This window comes from Callospermophilus lateralis, chromosome 10 (assembly GCF_048772815.1).
Source record: "Callospermophilus lateralis isolate mCalLat2 chromosome 10, mCalLat2.hap1, whole genome shotgun sequence".
Taxonomy (NCBI): Eukaryota; Metazoa; Chordata; class Mammalia; order Rodentia; family Sciuridae; genus Callospermophilus; species Callospermophilus lateralis.
The window spans coordinates 132,459,937-132,480,164 of NC_135314.1; the positions used below are offsets into that span (position 1 = coordinate 132,459,937).

At 38.9% G+C, this 20,228-nt stretch overlaps 1 pseudogene; it reads right to left on the reverse strand.

Annotated features, from left to right (window-relative positions):
* Positions 1–9,259: 9,259 nt before the first annotated feature.
* Positions 9,260–12,108, reverse strand: LOC143407962 (peptidyl-prolyl cis-trans isomerase G-like; annotated as a pseudogene).
* Positions 12,109–20,228: the final 8,120 nt, after the last annotated feature.

Sequence of the window (20,228 nt, forward strand, 5' to 3'; positions counted from 1 at the left end):
TGTAAATGTCTTATGGTGATGCTCAATTGTAATCCGAACTATTTGTGAGAATGAGCAGGACAATCACAAGTTTGAGGTCCTCCTGAGCAATCCAGAGAGACCCTGTATCAGGAAAAAAAAAAAAAAAGAAAGAAAGAAAAAAAGAAAGAAAAGAAAAAGAAAAAGAAAAAGACTGGATGTCGAGAGCAACAAATGAATTATGGTCCTTGAACTGTCCAGAGACAGAGACTATACTTTCCTTGGGAATTTCTCAAGAGCAAAGGCCCTAATTGAAGATTGCCCATTTGTTATGGTGACACCCTGTTCAAAGGGAGATTTTGTGACAGCCACAGAATTTTATTAGTTCATAACCTTGGGTTCAAACATTAGCTGCCCAGTGGGTAGAGAGTTATGGGTGCAAGCTAATAATTATAACTAGGATGCACAGAAGTTTGTCCTTCACTTTGAGTGCTTTGAAGAAACTTGCTCACAATAAATCTTTTTTTTTTTTTAAAGAGAGAGGGAGAGAGAGAGAGAGAGAGAATTTTTTTTTTAATATTTATTTTTTAGTTATCGGCAGACACAACATCTTTGTTTGTATGTGGTGCTGAGGATTGAACCCGGGCGGCACACGCATGCCAGGCGAGCGCGCCACCGCCCGAGCCACATCCCCAGCCACAATAAATCCTTTTTAATGATATAATCTATATAATAAATGTGCTGAGCTGACTCTGTGTCATTGTACTCCATCAGAGTGTAGTACCCACTTGGTCTCAGCTTTTTCTATTTGTGTGTGTCTGTTTTTTTCCTAATCCCCATCACCCCTTGTCCAGTTTCCTGAATTAACTGTTGTGCAGTTCGTGACAACTGGGGGTGTAGCTCAGTGGTAGACCGCTTGCCCACACAAGTGGTAAAACAAAAAAGTGCTAGAGAAGTAGCTCAGCAGTACAGTAACCCTGGGTTCAATCACCAGTTCCTCTCACCCTGCCAAAAGAAAAAAAGAAGACAGAGAGAGAGTGGTCAACCTAAGATTTCTTTTCTTTTCTTTTTTTTTTTTTTAATATTTTATTTACATTTTAGTTTTCGGCGGACACAACATCTTTGTTTGTATGTGGTGCTGAGGATCAAACCCGGGCTGCACCCATGCCAGGGGAGCGCACTACCCCTTGAGCCACATGCCCAGCCCCAAGCTAAGATTTCTAACACTGGCCATCTGACTCTTTCCATGCATGGTATTGTATCCTTTTTCTGCATTTCATTTTATGGATATATTATCTATTTGAAGCAGGGTGTGATGACATACACTTGTAATCCCAACTACTCAGGAGGCTAAGGCAGGAGGAGCAAAAATTTAAGGCCAGCCTTAGAAATTTAGTGAGACCCTATCTCAAGATAAAAAATGAAAGGGGCTGGGGATGTAGCTCGGTTGTGAAGCATTCCTGGTTTTTATCTTCAGTACCAGAAAAAAAAAAAAAAATGAGGTCATTTATTTGAGCACACTTCTGTTGCAGATATCCTCATTCCAATTTTTCACATTTATAGTGTTTCAGTGAATATTTTTATATGTACATATATTTGCATAATTGTGAAAATCTGGGGCTTTTATCCTAGAAATGGATTTGGTGAGCCAACTGATATGCTCATTTTACATTGTAATGGATAGTATCAGATCACATTTTTATTTATTTATTTTTTAAGAGAGAGAATTTCAATATTTATTTTTTACTTCTTGGAGGACACAACATCTTTGTTTGTGTGTGGTGCTGAGGATTGAACCCTGGCTGCACGCATGCCAGACGAGCAAGCTACCGCTTGAGCCACATCCCCAGCCCCTGATGACATTTTTTAAAATGCCTCTTTTTTTTTTCCACTTGGCTAAAGGCCAGGTATCATGTCATTAAACATAATGGTGAGGAAAGGCAACCATAGTACTATTAGTCAGGGAGCTTTGGTCTAGCAAGAGATGCAGAAATTAGTTGAATAATTCAAGTAAGGATGAAATTACCTCTGTGGCCAGTACTGCATATGACAGTAGGTGGGCTCCATCCTCTAAACCCATGCTCTATTGATCTCATACAATGTCTTTGCCTTAGTTCTTCCCATACACTATTGACTTCCAAATATTCATTTCTAGTCCTAATTAATTCCCTGAATGTCACACTCAATATATTCAATTGTTCACTCAATACCCTCATTTGGAGATCATATTGACACTCAAATTTAACTTGTTCCAAATAAATTTCTCAAACTTATTCCTAAATTTGTCACTCTCACAGTATTTCCTGGCTCGTTACTGCTGTCTCTCTTGTTTACTTAGGCCAAAAGTTCATGAAACATCCATGAATCTTTCTTTCCCTTATCAAATTTCACATTCAGGCCTGGGGTTGTAGCTCAGTGGTAGAGCTCTTGCCTAGCATGTGTGAGGCCCTGGGTTCAATCCTCAGCACCACATATAAATAAACAAAATAAAGGTATTGTGTCCAACTACAACTAAAAAAAAAATTCACATTCAATCTAAAATCAATTCCAACATAAGTCCTGACTTTTTTTTTTCCATAAGAAAAAAGATATTTGTTTTAATGCCTAAACAGAGCAAATGAAATCATGTGGTCAAGTCCTGACTTTTGTACTGAAATTCTATCTGCTGTTCTTGCCCAAGCCACTCCATATACCCCTGGATGTGAGCAATAGTCCCTTAACTAGTCTCCCTGCTTCTACTCTTATTCTACTATATTTACTTTTTACACTGTTTAGAAAGATATTTTTAAAGCATGAAACATGTTATTTCCCTGTTCATAACACTCCAACTTCCTCCCACAGGCTTGGCCATATAGGTCTATAGAAGGTAGTGCCTAGAGCTAGCTAGGCAATGGTTAGAAACCCATTGGAAGCTTCCTAGCTGTGTGACCTTGGGCAAGGAATCTCACCCATGTCTGTGATTTAGATTGCTCATTGGTTAAACAGGAATAATAACAGCATTTTATATTGAGTGAAAAGAGCAAACGAATATTTATAATAGTATTTTTTTAATTTAAAAAAGGTGCTAGGCAAGGTGGCATATGCCTGTAATCCCAGTGGTTTGGGAGGCTGATGAAGGAGGATTGTGAGTTCAAAGCCAGTCTCAGCATTTTAGTGAGGCACTAAGCAACTAAGCAAAACCCTGTTTCTAGGGGCTGGGGATGTGGATCAATTGGTAGCGCGCTTGCCTGGCATGCGTGTGGCCTGGGTTTGATTCTCAGCACCACATACAAACAAAGATGTTATGTCTGCCAAAAAATAAATAATAAAAAAATTCTCTCTTAAAAAAAAAAAAAGGCCCTGTTTCTAAATAAAATATTAAAAAGGGCTGGAGATGTAGCTCAGTGGATAAGTACTCCTGGATTCAATTCCCAATACCCCCTCAAAAAAAGAAGTTTGCAAAAGTTTGTGTATGTTAAGCTGTAGTTAAACATATATATGTAAACACACTGTAAGGATCCTGAAAGGACACCAACAAAATGCTAATATTTTATATTCTTGTTTTTAGGGTTAGGCTTTTTTTTTTTTTTTTTTTCCTGATACTGGGGATTGAATCCAGGGGCACTTTACCATTGAGCTATATCACTAGCTCTTATTTTTTATTCCGATACAGGATGTCACTGAGTTGCCCAAACTAGCCTTGAACTTGACAATCCTCCTGCCTCAGTCTCCTGCACAGGCATGTGCCACCACTACAGGACCCAACATTTATTTTTATCTATCTATCTATCATCTATCTATTTATTTTGGTACTGGGGATTGAACACAGGGGCACTGGACCACTGAGCCACATCCCATATTTTGTACTTATTTAGAGACAGGATCTCACTGAGTTGCTTAGCACCTCACTTTTGCTGAGGCTATCTTCGAACTCATGATCTTCCTGCCTCAATCTCCCCAGCTGTTGGGATTACAGGTATGTGCCACTGCACCTGGCCCAACATTTATTTTTATTCTTATTTATTTATTTTGGTACTGAGGATTGAACCCAGAGTGCTTTGCCACTAAGCTACAATCCAAAAGCCTTTTATTTTTTGAGGCAGGGTCTTATAAAATTGCTTAGACTGTCCTCAAACTTGAAATCCTCCCTCCTCAGCAACCTAAATTGTTGGGTTTACAGGTATCTGCCACATTGCCTATTTGTTTTGTTTGTTTCTGCTGTGCTGTGGATTAAACCCAGGGCCTGTATGTGCTAGGCAAGAGTTCTACCACTGAACCATATCCAGGACCACAATGCTTTAACATGGATTGTTTTCATTATACAGTAGAACAAGATGCCCTTACATATCTTTTTCAAAAAATTCTTAAGTAATCTAATAAAATTTTTCATTTGCATAATTCAGGGTGACATGTTTTATTTTAAAAATCCACTGGAGGGCTGGAGCTGTGGCTCAGCAGTTGAGCACTTGCCTGGCATGTGTGAGGCACTGGGTTCAAAGTGGTTTGAGAAGCTGAGGCAGGAGGATCATGAGTTCAAAACCAGGCTCAGCAAAGGCAAGACACTAAGAAACTCAGTGAGACCCTGTCTCTAAAAAAAAATACAAAATAGGGCTGGCGATTTGGTTCAGTGGTTGAGTGCCCCTGAGTTCAATCCCTAGTGCTCCCCAAAAATAAAAAAAAAAACAAACAAAAATCCTGTTGGAGCCTGGTGTAGTGACATGTCTGTAATCTCAGTGATTTGGGAGGCTGAGGCAGGATTTTGCAAGTTTGAGGCCAGCTGCAGCAATTTAGAAAGGCCCTCAACAATTTTGGCAAGTGTTCTACCACTGTGTTACACCCCCAGCCTAAGACACTCAACAATTGAGAAAGACCCTGTCTCAAAAAACTAGAGGCCACAGGGGGTGGCACATGCTGGTAATCTCAGCAGCTCTGGAGGCTGAGGCAAGAGGATCACAAGTTCAAAGCCAGCCTCAGCAACTTAGTGAGGCCCTAAGCAACTCAGTGAGACCTTCTCTCTAAATAAAATGCAAAAAAGAACTGTGGCTCAGTGGTTAAGTGCCCCTGTGTTCAATTCTCAGTACCAAAATAAAAAACAAAACACAAAAACCTTAAAAGGGCTTTGAAAGGACACTTGCAGAGTCCACACAAAGTCCAAAGGCCATGCCACACACCTAAGATCACATAAGAGATTTATTGTCAGTAACACAAGGCAAACTGAGAAGGCAGTCCTTCCAAGGAGAGCAGCAGCTTATTGGCACTCACAGAGCAGCTTTATAGCCCGCAAGAGGATTTTCTTTTTATATGTATTTTTTAAATTTTTTATTTGTTTTAATTAGTTACACATGATAGTACAATGACCTTGACATATCATACATTTGAATCAGACAGGATATCTCATTTTTCTGAGTATACAGGTTGCAGAATCACATTGGTCATGCAGTCACATATATACACACAGTAATAGTAATATCTGTTTCATTCTACTATCCTTCTTTTTTTTTTTAAAGAAAGAGTGAGAGAGAGGGAGAGAGAGAGAGAATTTTAATATTTATTTTTTTTTAGTATTTGGCGGACACAACATCTTTGTATGTGGTTCTGAGGACCGAACCTGGGCCACACGCATGCCAGGCCAGCGCGCCACCGCTTGAGCCACATCCTCAGCCCCTCTACTATCCTTCTTATCTCCCCTACCTCTCCCCTCCCCTCCCCTTCCCTCCCCTCCCATCACTTCTCTCTACCTAATCTAAGATAACGCTATTCTTTTTTTCCTCACATCTTCATATATAAGTATTTTTTAGCTGTAGTTGACACAATACCTTTATTTTCTTTCTTTCTTTTCATGTGGTGCTGAGGATTGAACCCATGGCCTCACAAGAGCTAGACAAGCTCTCTACCACTGAGCCACAACCCCAGCTCCCCCCAACCCCCAAAGGGAATTTTATAAGCTTCTTAGGAATTGCATTATAAGCTGGGGTGGGGTTGATCATTTAGCAGGCACATGTTCTTCCAGGAAGTTAAGCAGCATTGCCTCAGAATCTAAACTTTGGAGCCTCTAGGTAAAATGGTTCCTGACCTAAAATGGTGAATCTGATGCCAATATTGATCTGATGCCAATAGTGTCCATCTACAGTTAAAAATAATAAAACAAATAAATGAAATAAATTGTGGTGGCAGAGCAGCAAGGGCTATATTCAAAGCATAAACTGGACCACTGTTACAAGCTGGGGACAGCCAAAAGGTAAAGCACTCCTGGATTTAATCCCCTTCTACCTCAAATAAAAATATGTAGAAATTTAAAAACTCACTCAATCTGGGTTTGATGGTGCAGGCCTCTAATCCCAACTATTTGGGAAGTTGAGTTAGGAAGATTGCAATTTCAAGGCCAACCTGGGCAACTAAGGGAGACCTGTTTCAAAGTTAAAATGTTGTAGGGACAAATGAGGCAAGGCATCAAAGATAGCAGGAAACAGTTTTATTTGGCTGCAGCCAGGTTCAGAGGGCACAGCTATACCCCCGAGTCCAGGCAGTTTTATACCCAGCATGTACGGGGGAGGGGCTCAAAAGTTCACAGTCTACGAATGTTCACATAAAGGCAGCTTTTTCTTTCACTGTTTTGGGCAAGTTAACCCTTCAAGTACAACTTGAGAAAGGGAGAGCTTCTTTTCCCCTTTCTTTCCTACTCCTGCCAGCTGTTACCCTAGGTAAATCGGGTCTAATATCGAGAATGAAGGCCATACTGAGAATGGAATCCAGGAAAAGGGGAATTGAAAATGTCCCCAAGGCCCAGAGCCCATCCCAAGGAAATGTTAATGAAGCAGCTGTCCCCGCCCAGATTACTCCTTTGGCCCACTTGTCCCCCACCCTTTGGGCCTTCCCACCTACATTCCAACACTGCAAGATAACAGAACCAGGGGCAGGAATGCAGTAAAGTGAAAGAAGATTTTAGCTATAAAAGAGGGAAGATCTTTCTCTTCCATGGATTCTACCTCTTGGGTCCCCTTCTTCCTCTGGGGAGAAGTCTTTTCTGCTGTCCTTAATAAAGCTTCTACTCTAAACTTGCCTCGGCATGCTTCTCTGGTGTTATACTTCAGCATTGGGGAAGCAAGGACTCATCACCAGTAAACAGTCCGATTGGTAACTTATCTTAAAAATGTAGACATCTCTGTGAAGCCCAGCTCAAGGCCAGAGGCCTTGTTTGCGTATTTCTACAAACTACTATACTGGATACATGTTTATGAGAAACTAGTAAGGGGGTCTCCAGCACCTGGAGTGCTGGTATCTTCCCAGCCAGTGGGCAAGTAAAACAGGGCGACACGAAAATAGGAAGTTTATCTACATTGAACTCTTTTGCAAGGACTCTTGTTGACAGATCTAAAATCAGCTATGTTGAAGATTCTGCAGAGAAAGGGGGTGCCACTTCATAATAAGGCTGGGCACAGTGGCACATGCCTGTTATCCCAGTGGCTTGGGAGGCCAAGAGTGGAGGCTCCAGAGTTCAAAGCCAGTCTCAGCAAAAAGCGAGGCACTAAGCAACTCAGTGAAACCCTATCTCTAAATAAAACACAAAAAGGGGTGGGAATGTGGCTCAATGGTAAAGCACTCCTCGGTTCAATTTCCAGTACCCCCTGTTGGTAAAGATGGCGCCCAGAGCACTTCTCTTCCGGGAGCTCAGGTCCATGGCGCACTGAATGGCTCGTGAACGGTCACCTCCAATCCCTGTTAATGGCGCGAACTTTGAATGGCGCACCTCCAATCCCTGAAGTGGCATGAACTCTCAGCCAATGAAGAAGTAATAGCCCACTTGCCTTGCTCCTCCTCATCCTGTGTTAAGCCTATAAATATCAATACCCTGTTCTTGTTCGTTCTCTTACTCTTAACTCTTGATCTCTTACTCTCATCTCTCTCCCCTCCTCTCTCCCTCCCCCTTCTCCTCTCTCTCTCCCCCCTCCCCCCTCCCTCCCTCCCTCTCTCCCCCCCCTCCCTTCTTTGCGACTGGCCACTACGGTCCTGCTAATAAAATCTCGCACAGGTAAATGGTTGTTTTGGCTTGTTGAGTTTAGGGAGCTTTTTCATCGTCCTTTATACCCCCCCCCAAAAAAATGTTGAGATGGAATTTAGAGAACAAGATATTTATTCTGAACTAATGTATGTAAAGGTTCTTCTTTTTACAGGAAAACAGAAAGAATAGGGCATAATGAGAGAACCACACTGAAGGAGATTCTGGGTGGCTCAACTCCATGCCTACCAGAAATATCAAATGCTTTTGTCATATATTGAAATGCTCATAATAATTTTATTTTTTTCCTCATTTCAAGTTTATTAAAACTTTGGCAGTACAAATTACCCAGGTTGCAGACTTCAACTCAATGAAGTCCACATTTTAAAAAATAATAAAAAAGGGGCTGGGGATGTGGCTCAAGTGGTGGCGCGCTCGCCTGGCATGCGTGCGGCCCGGGTTCGATTCTCAGCGCCACGTACAAGCAAAGATGTTGTGTCCGCCGATAACTAAAAAAAATAAATTCTCTCTCTCTTTAAAAAAAAATAATAAAAAGACAAACCTAAAACAACTCAAAAAAAAAAAAAAAACATAAAGAGATTCATTAGCAAGTCTCTAAAACTTAAATTTTGAGGCAGAAAGGAAATGTTTACACAACTCATCCATTTTTGTCTTCATCTGTTCCAGGGATTGATTCATGATCAAATTTTTAAAAATTTGATCCTTTTGTTGTAGGGACGAACAAGACAAGGCACCAAAGATAGCAGGAAACAGTGTTATTTGGCTGCAGCCAGGTTCTGAGGGCACAGCTTTTGCTGTAATCAATGAATTCCCGGAACCCCGAGTTCAGGGAGTTTCAGAGTTTTATACCCAGCATATAAGGGGAGGGGCGCAGAAGTTCACATAAAACCAGCTTTTTCTTTCACTGTTCTGGGCAAGTTAACTCTTCAAGGACAACACCTGAGAAGGGGAGAGTTTCTTCTCTTCTTTCTTTCCTCTCCCTGCCAGCTGTTACCACGGAGCCCATTTGTAACTTTTTTTTTTTTCTTTTTAGAGAGAATTTTTTTTTTTAATATTTATTTTTTAGTTTTCAGCGGACACAACATCTTTGTTTGTATGTGGTGCTGAGGATCGAACCCGGGCGGCACGCATGCCAGGCGAGCATGCTACCGCTTGAGCCACATCCCCAGCCCTTGTAACTTATCTTAATCTACATTGGACTCTTTTGCTGACAGTCCTAAAATCAGCCATAGTGAAGAGGGCTTTTCTGTGGAGAAATGTGGAGGGTTTTAATTAATTGTCCTGACTGCTTTTATTTATTTATTTTTAATTTTTGAGAATGGACTTTGATTCCCTATTAGACTTTTTTCCTCCTGTTATTATTTGAGCTACTATGATCACAATTTTTAGAGTACATTCTTTTCTCACCCTGAGTATTTTCTTTCCTGTGTGAATTCTTACTTTCTTGGTTTCTATATTTGTCTTTGTTTCTGTTTTGACTTTCTTCTCTCTCTGAGCTCCATGAATCTGTTCTTCTCCTCCTATCTTTACTTCTCTATCTTCCTGGTGTTGCTCTTAACTCTTAGCTTCCTGACCTTTCTCTTCTCCTCTACTCTTGCTCTCTGTATCTATGGTACTCTTTGCTTTTGCTTCTATCTGTCATAGCTTTGAAATCCCACTCTTCCACTCCAGTCACTACTTCTGCTTTGTTTCCTTGTTCTACTGTTGTAACTGTCTTTAGCTTTATTATATCACATTCCCTACTCCAGGACACATCTATCCTTTTCTTTTACTGTAAGGAACAGTGGAAAAGCTCCAAAACAACCGGTTTACCTGTCCGAGATTTTATTAGCAGGACTGTAGTGGCCAGTCGAAGAAGAGAAGGGGGTGGGGGAGAGAGAGAGAGGGAGAGGGAGGGAGGGAGGGAGGGAGAGAGAGAGAGAAAGGGAGAGTAAGAGAACTAGCACGAACAGGGTGTTGATATTTATGAGCTTAACACAGGATGAGGAGGAGCAAGGTGAGTGGGCTGCTACTTTTTCATTGGCTGAGAGTTCGTGCCACTTCAGGGATTGGAGGTGCGCCATTCAAAGTTCGCGCCATTAACAGGGATTGGAGGTGACCGTTCACGAGCCATTCAGTGTGTCATGGACCTGAGCTCCCAGAAGAGAAGCGCTCTGGGTACCATCTTTACCAACTTTACTATGATCATACTTATTACTTTTTGATTCTGTTTAGACTTTTCTTTACTTCTACTCCTTTTTTTTTTTTTTTAAGAGAATTTTTAAATATTTATTTATTTATTTTTTTGTTGTCGGCGGACACAACATCTTTGTTTTGTATGTGGTGCTGAGGATCAAACCCGGGCCACACGCATACCAGGCAAGCGCGCTACCGCTTGAGCCACATCCCCAGCCCTACTCCACTCCTTTTCTGATCTTTTCCTTTAGAATCAGGCTGCTTTTCTTTTTCTTTTTAAGATTTTTTAGTTATAGATGGATACAATATTTTTATTTTGTTTGTTTATTTTTACGTGGTGCTGAGATTGAACCCAGAGCCTCACAAGTATAAGGCAAGCGCTTTGCCACTGAGCCAAAACCCCAGCCCCTGCTTTTCTTTTTCTTTAACATTTTTATGATCCCTTTTTTTACTCCTTGACCTCATCCTCTTTTCTTCATGTCTACTGTTTTGGATCTTTTTCATTACTCTTAAATTTTTCTTTGTTCTTATTCCTACTTTTAGATTTTCCCCTGAGCCCTGTTCCTTTCCTTCACTTTGCTTTTATTATTTTTTGTATCTTTATTTTATTTATTTTTTATGTTTTGCTGAGGATCTAACCCAGTATCTCACAAGTGTGAGGCAAGCCCTCTACCACTGAGCTACAACCCCAGCCCCTGTTTTTATTATATTTATCATCTTATCATCTTTTTCTGAATTTCTTCTGATGCTCTCTTTGCTGTTGGATGTATGGTCTTTAACTTCCTTTTCCCTTTCATTTTTTCTGTTTGAAGTCTCAGACACATGCCTGCGATCAGCTATTTTTCTCTTTTACTCTAACCGGACTCCTTTGGTTTTATTTTACTTCATTTAACTCGCTCTTATCCCCTTTGATCCATCTTTCATCACTTCATAATGCTCATTCTTTGAGCTCTCAGCATCTCTTGCCTCCAATGTGGAGGAGTCTCACCATGTCTGAAACATCTGAAGAGATCCCTTGATCTGGATCTGGAAGTTGTTCGGTAATGCCTTGGTCCTCTTCCTTTAATTTTCCTGCCAGACCTAGTAACTAAGAGATGTCTCTGGTATGAAGCAGGCTGGGAATTAGGTAGATTACACTCTCTCTCTCTCTCTCTCTCTCTCTCTCTCTCTCTCTCTCTCTGTCAGCTTTAGGAGGACTTTTTCTCATTAGGAATCTATTTTCTGGTATACGAAGGATCTCTTCTGGATAGATAGTAGACTGGGGTTGTGCTTCAAGATTTTCTGCTTTACTTTCACTAGATCGGCTTTTTTTTTTCTCTGCTTTTCTTTCGCTTCTTCGTTTTTTTCTTGTGTTTTTGGGAATTTTTCCTATGTTTCTTTTTTCTTTTTTTTGACTTCTCTTCAGAAGCACTTTCAGAGTCAGAAGCATCTGAAGAGGACTGAGAATCTTTTGAGCTATCTGAATTACTGGATGACAATGAGGAAAATGATGATGACTTATGCCTTTCTTTTCTTCTTTCTTAACTTTACCTTTGGGAATTTGTTCTCCACAACTCAGCATCTGTACTTCAGCAAATAGTTTGCTAGCTGTTTTCTGTTTTCTGGATTTCTCTCTCTCTCACAACTTTTTTGGCCAGAGATCATTTGCCCAAAAACAACATGATACCCCTCTAGATGAGGAATTGGTTTTATTGTTATGAAGAATTGTTAACCATTTGTATCCTTCCCTCTGTTGGCCATTGACAAGAGAAATTCATTGTTGTGTTTAACAGCAAAACTTTCATCTTTAAAACATCCTCCATAAATAGATTCCCCCCTCCTCCATTTCCTTCACTGAAGTCATCACCCTTGAACCATAAAATCCTTGACATCTCTGTGGATGAGACAACTCTTACAATGCAATGGCTTCTGAGTTGATTTCCCTGTCCCCTTTTCACCCACAAAGACAATGAAAGTCCTTGCTGTTTTGGGACACACATCAGAAAATAATTCAAAAACAACTTTTCCAGCAGGTTGATTATTAATGGTGATATAAAAAAAAAAGACACTGAACCCATGGTTCCAATGTAGATTTAAAAATTTTTTTTTTAAAGAAAGAGAGAGAGAGAGAGAGAAAATTTAATATTTATTTTTTAGTTTTCGGCGGACACAACATCTTTGTTTGTATGTGGTGCTGAGGATCGAACCCGGGCCGCACGCATGCCCCAGCCCCTGTAGATTTTAAATTGAAAAAAGAACACCAAGGGCAATTGATTCAATCCTTTTCTCCTAAACCTCTACAATTTCCTCTTCCCTGGGTCTGGTCCTTTAAAGTGCTTCAAGTCTACCACCATCAGAAAAGGCTCCTAAAGCCTACTAACTGCCTCCTTTCCCAGGAATTTTATTCTTTACCATGTTAGGATTGTGATTAAAAAATTATGGCACCCATGGGCTGGGCTTGTGTCTCAGTGGCTTGCCTTGTACATTTGGGGCCCTGGGTCTGATCCTCAGCCCCACATAAAAGTAAATAAAAACAAAATAAAGACATTGTGTCCATCTATAACTAAAAAAAAAATTTTTTTAAATTATGGCATCCACTGATTTTAAACCATGCTTATCACAATACCTCATCCATTTGAAACTGATGAAGTTGATTTGCTAATGTTTTACTTTTAATATTTTGGGATAGTAAGTGATATTTAATTTTGATTTTTTTTTTTTTTTTTTTTGTATTTTGGTATGAGGTTATTCTAACTTTTAAAACTTAGGAATGAGGGGACTGGGAATATAGCTCAGGTAGTAGAGTGCTTGCCTTGCATGCTCAAGGTAGTGGGTTCAATCCCCAGCACCACAAAAATCAAAGCAAAACTCTGGGGATGTGGCTTGGTGGAAGAGTGCTTGCCTAGGATGTGTGAGGCACTGGGTTCAAATCTCAGTACCACATAAAAATGAATAAATAAAATGAAGGTATTGTATCCATCTACAACTAAAAAAACAAAAATCAACAACAACAAAAAACTTAGGAATGACTGATTGTAACCACATCTAGTAAGAATCCTATTGGTTATAGACCAGATGCTACCTCTCATGTGACTCTTCTGGAATTTTTGTACCAAATTGTTATTTTTTGTTTTATCATCACTAATCATAAAAACATACAAATTTCCAAAGTTTCTGTGCTTACTGTTCTTTCTTGGATATATTTGACTAGAGCATATCTTTGAGTAATTATTTAGAGAAGGAATTGGACAGCAAACTTTCTTTTTCTTTTTCTTTTGTTCCTTCCTCTCATTTGATTGTCAGTTTGGCTGGGTATAAGATTTTAGTTTCAAAAATTATTTTACCTTGGAAGTTGGAAATTATTTTCTTTTTCCTTCTTGCAATAAGCATAGCAAATGAGAAATTTGATGTGTTCTGATTCTTGTTCTTCAATTTTTTTCCCTCTAAAAGCTTTCAATATTCTTTTATATTGTTACCTTTGGGATGTCCAGATGAAGTCTTTGGTGTACCCAAACAGAGAATTGAGCAAGACACACAGAAGTAACAGGCAAAGTACAGATTTACGGAAAGTGAAGAGAGAATTCTTTTTTTTTTTTTTTTTTTTTTTAAAAGAGAGAGAGAGAGAGACAGGGGAGAGAGAGAAAAAAATTTTTTTTTTTAATATTTATTTTTTAGTTATCGGCGGATGCAACATCTTTGTTTGCATGTGGTGCTGAGAATTGAACCCGGGCCGCACGCATGCCAGGCTAGCGTGCTACCACTTGAGCCACATCCCCAGCCCCAATGAAGAGAGAATTCTGTCAGGTACTGTGGAGTGGGGAGGGAGAGAGAGAGAAGAAAGAAGGGAGAAAGGTGGGGTGAGGATTAAAGAGAGAGGAATAAAAAAAAAAAAAAAAAAAGAACAGCTCAAGGCCTCAATGTCTGGAAATTAGGGTTTTATATTTTGAGCTGTGGGATGTCCTCTTCCTTATAGGAACCTGATTGGAGACCTTACCCCATTTGCTGTCATTGGTTAGTTACCTCATGATACCTGATCAAAGTATATCACCCTCATTGGTTACTTTAGAAAATCAATTAGAATACTGGCCACTTTACCACCCACCCCTTGATCATTTTATGTATTTATTTATTTTTGTTTGTTTTAATTATTTACACATGACAGTACAATGATCTTGACATAACATACATTTGAATCAGATGGGGGATAATTTCTCATTTTTCTGAGTGTACAGATATTTTCCCATCCAGTAACATTTATTTTATCATCTAATTTTCTGTAATAAAATATATTTCCATACCTATAGCTTTCTTATATCTGGTTGTCTTGTTTTTGTTTATATGTGTTACTGCCCCCATTTAAGACATGGGCAATACTGTGTTGATCCTATAGGTAGTGTGTGGGAAACATCTTGGCTGAATGGTCCACCTATAGGTATAAGCTAAGAAAAAGATGATGTTTTATTATAATATGGTCCTTGAATAGCTTTCTGAATTATTATACAATCTTGCAATTGGAATTGGTCTCTCTCTCTCTTTTTTTTTTTTAAAGAGAAAGAGAGAGAATTTTTAATATTTATTTTTTAGTTCTCGGCAGACACAACATCTTTGTTTGTATGTGGTGCTGAGGATTGAACCCGGGCTGCACGCATGCCAGGCGAGCACGCTACTGCTTGAGCCACATCCCCAGCCCCAAGGAATTGGTCTCTCAGAGATAAAGTATATATAAGAAATTCTGTATGTCCTGGTCTGTCTGTTTTAAAGATTCTCGTATGTCAGCCATAGTTTGGGGGATTCTTTATGGTTGGCTGTCTCTGTATTTCTTTTCTTTTCTTTCTTTCTTTTCTTTTTAAATTTGTTACTTGCCCTTTAAGAAGTGGGCCACACTACATTGATTTTTCTTTTTTTTAAAGCAGTGTTAGTGGGGCTGGGGTTGTGGCTCAGCGGTAGAGCGCTCACCTAGCACGTGCAAGGCCCTGGGTTCGATCCTCAGCACCATATAAAAATAAATAAAGGTGTTATGTCCAACTATAATTAAAAAATAAATATTAAAAAAAAAACAGTGTTAGTAGATTTTTTAAAAGCTGTCAGTGGGCCTCTATTTTATTAATTAACTAATTTATTTATATACAGTGCTAAGAATCAAACCCCGTGCCTCACAAATGCTAGGGAAGCACTCTACCATTAAGCTACAACCCCAGCCTGCTATGTTGATCTTTTAGTTGTCTCTTGAGAAGAAAGATCTCAGCTGAATGGGCCATGGATAGGTATAAGTCTATCTAAGAGAAAAATGTTTTACTGTAACACAATCTGGCCTTTGAATGAGTTTATTACACAATCTTGCATTGGTGTTGGTCTGTCAGAATTAAAATATGAGGAAGAAATTCTGTGTGTACAGGAATTTCTGTAGTTTCATGTAGTTTCTGAATAGTCAGAAACTAAGTTGAAGGGTGCAAAAAGGCACTGCATCTGGGGAGTGCAAGGATAGCAGGACACCAGAAGAAAGGATTAAACAAAAGGTTTAAATCATTTCAACCCAGTGCTGACAGTCCCAGTACTGTTTCTCAGCCTGATCTTAGGCAGCCACAGATAATCTTGATGTGGGTAAAGAGCAGCCACAGATAATCTTGATGTGGGTCAAGAATACCAACCCTCAGTTTAGTGGGACCCTAAGCAATTTAGCAAGACCCAGTCTCTAAATAAAATTTTAAAAGGGCTGAGGATGTGGCTCAGTGGTGAAGCATACCTGGGTTCAATCCCTGGTATAAACAAAACAAAACATAAAATATACCAGCCCTAGACTAGGGAAAAAAATCCCAGGAAAGCTGCCTGGAGTTAGAAAAATGGACAAAGAGATTCTGGCCTCTGCCCTGCCTTCTAGTCCCTTCTGCCCATAGTGGGTGGAAGACTACTGGCTACAGAGGACATGGCAGTAGGTTCCAGCACTGTTAGTTTACAACCTGAGGACAAGAATGGATTCTCCTTTTAAAATCTGACAGGACACCCCATATGGCAAGGGGATATCCATCACTGGGGCAGAATAGTTATTTTTTTCAGGTATCAGGTATTGAACTCAGGAGCACTTGACCACTAAGCCACATTCCCATCCCTATTTTATATTTCATTTAGAGACAGGGTCTCACTAATTTTCTTAGTGCTTTGCTTTTGCTGAGGATGGCTTTGAACTTGAGATTCTCCTGCCTCAGCCTACTGAGCCTGTGGGATTACAGGCTTGTGTCATTCTTGTTTTAATAGTTTTAATAGTATCCCAAAAAAACTAAGTGCATGGGGAGATCAGCAGGATAAACAATTGCATCCAGAAAAGAAAAAAAAAAAAAACAGAAACTAAAGCTAGCCTGTATTTTGTTGGCATCCTCTGCAAAGGGATCTTCTAGGAAGCTGAAAGAGAAGGATGGAAAGGGCCTGCTCCATTGAATATCAATATGCCTAGTATAACAAAAAGGCCCAAAAGGAGACTCTAGATATAAATAGCAATGGGAATCTCACTTAAATTTGATGGCACTGTCATAATGGTAAGAGATATATATTAGGTTCAAAAATATCCTGTTATTCAACACCTAGAATGCAACCTGAGAGAAAAAAAATTAAGGTGCAATTTTGTATATGACAGATTTTCTGACCTTCTCATGGGATGAAATTTGTTATGTAAATTAAATGCACAGATAACATTCATAAGGATTATTATTTTTTTTTTTTTTTTGAGAGAGAGAGTGAGAATTTTTGGCGGACACAATATCTTTGTTTGTATGTGATGCTGAGGATCAAACCCCGGGCCACACACATGCCAGCTGAGCGCGCTACCGCTTGAGCCACATCCTAGCCCCATAAGGATTGTTTTAAAATATGAATTTAAGAAAGGGTCTGAAACTAGAAAAAAGATATAAGAAAGTTATAGGTATGGAAATATATTTTATTACAGAAAATTAGATGATAAAATAAATGTTACTGGATGGGAAAATATTCTTATGCTAAAGTCCAATATAAAAAAGAGAACAAAACTAAGGATGTAAACAAGTTGTAGAATGTCTAAGTAAGTTGTAGAAGGTTAGTGGAAGGTAAATCTCAAAAAGTTTTTTATTTGATTAAATTGACTATAATTGACAAGGTTATTAGAATTTTAATGTATTGATATGAAGCAAAGTCTGAAACATCAATCTGCTTTTATCTATTAAGATAATTTTCTTGCCAAGTGTGGTGGTAAAAAAGGGCTAGGGATGTGGCTCAGTGGTTAAGCACCCCTAGGTTGAATTCCCAGTATCAAAAAAAATTTTTTTGTGTGTGTGCCTGTTAGGTATTATTACTCAGGGAAACTAAGCCTTAAATGAATTAGGGTTTGTACCTGTTATAAAGTCTTTTAAATGATTACTTTGTAACTGGTTAAATAAACAACTGATATTTTAGGTTATTACAAAATAGTTTATAGCCTAAATATATGTGACTAGAGATATGTATACATTTGAGAAACATGTTTGTCTGAATTTTTTTTAAAGAGAGAGAGAGAGAGAGAGAGAGAGAGAGAGAGAGAGAGAGAGAGAATTTTTAAATATTTAGTTTTCCGTGAACACAACATCTTTATTTTATTTTTATATGGTGCTGAGGATCAAACCCAGCGCCCCGCACATGCCAGGCGAGCATGCTATCGCTTGAGCCACATCCCCAGCCTCCATTTGTCTGAACTTTGTAAAATGAAAGTTTAGTAGGTTTACTAGCAAGGTAACCAATAAATACTCTCTTTTATATATTGTATCTGACATAGAAGTGCCACACTGCCATTTGAAGACTTGGCTTATATCTGTTAGCTTTGACTAAGTCTATTCCTGATGATTAACACTGTTTTCTAAATGTTTAAGAGATTTAAGATTATCCTTTAACTCTTGCTAGTACTGCTAAGCCATGCAAAAACCTGTGATTATTGTTACTGTACACTATCGATTCTAAACTTCAAAGTTAAACTTAGCTAATATAAGGCCATCTGTATAATTGTGACACTAACCATTACTGGCTTATTTGTATTACTAGATATTGAGAGCCTTCCATGGACTGTATGTAGACTATATTGCACATTGTAGTCTAGTGAATAGGATAATCTGGTGTCTTGGAACTTCCAGTAGATATCTCCTCTGGTTGACTGCCCAGACACATTGAAGCCCTATTCTGCTCTGCCTGGTCCCACACAGCACCAGAGGTGGGGTGACCTGCTACAACCAACCAGCCAAATGGTCCCTCTGAGATGAGTGGGACTTGCCAGGATACCTATCAACCTGCTGACTGCAAGATGTCATGAAGAAAAACTCTGTCCTTGAAATCTTACCCATGCCTTTGATGTACCCTCTTAAATAAACAACGGGAGCCATTTTCTAATTGTCTAGTTCCAGCTCCTATGTGGACTGAACCTATCACGTGCCCCAATCCTTTGAAATTAATTCTGACTTTGTCTTTTGTTCTTTACTAATTATTCTAGATTTTAATTTATTAGGTGGCTTACGCCCTCTTTGGCAGGAAGAAGAACCCCCTAATGAGGTGCTGGACAACCTCCCCATAATTAGATGCATTCATGCTTTTCAAGTATACAAACCTTTTAAAATATAAAGCTTGTAAGAGCACTTTACCAAGGTGTTAGTCTTTAAACTAAAATTGTCTGTAGCAATCATCTCCTTCAGATTTATATAAAAATAACAAATTGTATTGGTATTTATGTAATTTAATGTTTTGTAATTGGATAAAGGTAACCTGTTGTCAATAAGTTATATCTAAATTTTGTTACTCTTTACACTGGGATGGGAATTTAGATATATTTTTAGAAGTTAATAAGGGGGCCCTGATTTGTTCACAGTTTTAATGACGTGGAACATGAAAATATTCTGCCACCTTTTCCACAAAGGTAAGTTAAGAGCTCTCTTAGCTTTTCTGTTTGATAATGTTTCAATTGTAATGTTGTATTATGTTAACTGATATTCAGATAGTCTCAGGAAATAATATATGAGAACTTTGTAGAATGACACTTTTAAAAAGTGCAAAAATCAGATTCAGAAATAAGATTTTTTAAGAAATAAGACTTTTTAAGATTTTTAGAAAGGCCAGCCTCACCCAATTTAAGATCTTCCTCTTATCCTCCATCTTAGGATGGCTCCAAAGTAGACTAGCATTAAATTTATTCAAAGTTATGTTTAAAAGATAAATATTTTTTGTTGTAAAGATTTCTGTGATCTCAAAGTAACAGGAGATATAATATAAAACTTTTTTGGGGGTACAGGTTCTCACTGAGTTGCTTAGCACCTCAATAAATTGCTGTGGCTACCTTTGAACTCGTGATCCTCCTGTATCAGCCTCTTGAAAAGCTGGGATTACAGATGTGCACCACCACACCTAGTGATATTTAAGTAAAGGTTTACATAGCCTGCACAGTGGCTATGTAATCCGAGAGGCTGAGACATTGAGAGTTCAAAGCCAGTCTCAGCAACGGTGACGCACTAAGGAACTTAGTAATATAAAATAGGGCTGGGATGTGGCTCAGTAGTCAGTGTGCCCTGAGTTCAATTCCTGGTACACCCCACCAAAAAAATAAATAAATAAAAGTTTAGGTAAATTGTAAAAGGTAGTTAGGTTGGTTAAAGTGTGTGTTTTAATTTAATGTGTGTGTATGTGTGTGTGTGTGTGTGTGTATGTGTATGTTTTGTTTTAGTTATAGATGGACACAATATTTTTATTTTATTTATTTATATTTATATGATGTTGAGGCTCCAACCCAGTGCCTCACACTTGCTAGGCAAGTGCTCTACCACTGAGCCACAACACTAGCCCAGTAAAAGTCCAGATGTAGCTCAGTGGTAAAGCGCTTGCCTAGCATGTGTGAGGCACTGGGTTTGATTCTCAGCACCAGATACAAATAAATAAAATAAAGGTCATTGGACAACTAAAAAAAAAGTAAACTTGTAGGGCTGAGGTAGAGTGCTTACCATGTGTGAGCACTGGGTTTGATTCTCAGCTTTCCATACAAATAAATAAATAAAAATAAAGGTTCATCCACAACTAAGTATGTGTATATATGTGTGTGTGTGTGTGTGTGTGTATTTTTTTTAAAAAACAAAAATTGTATGTAAAT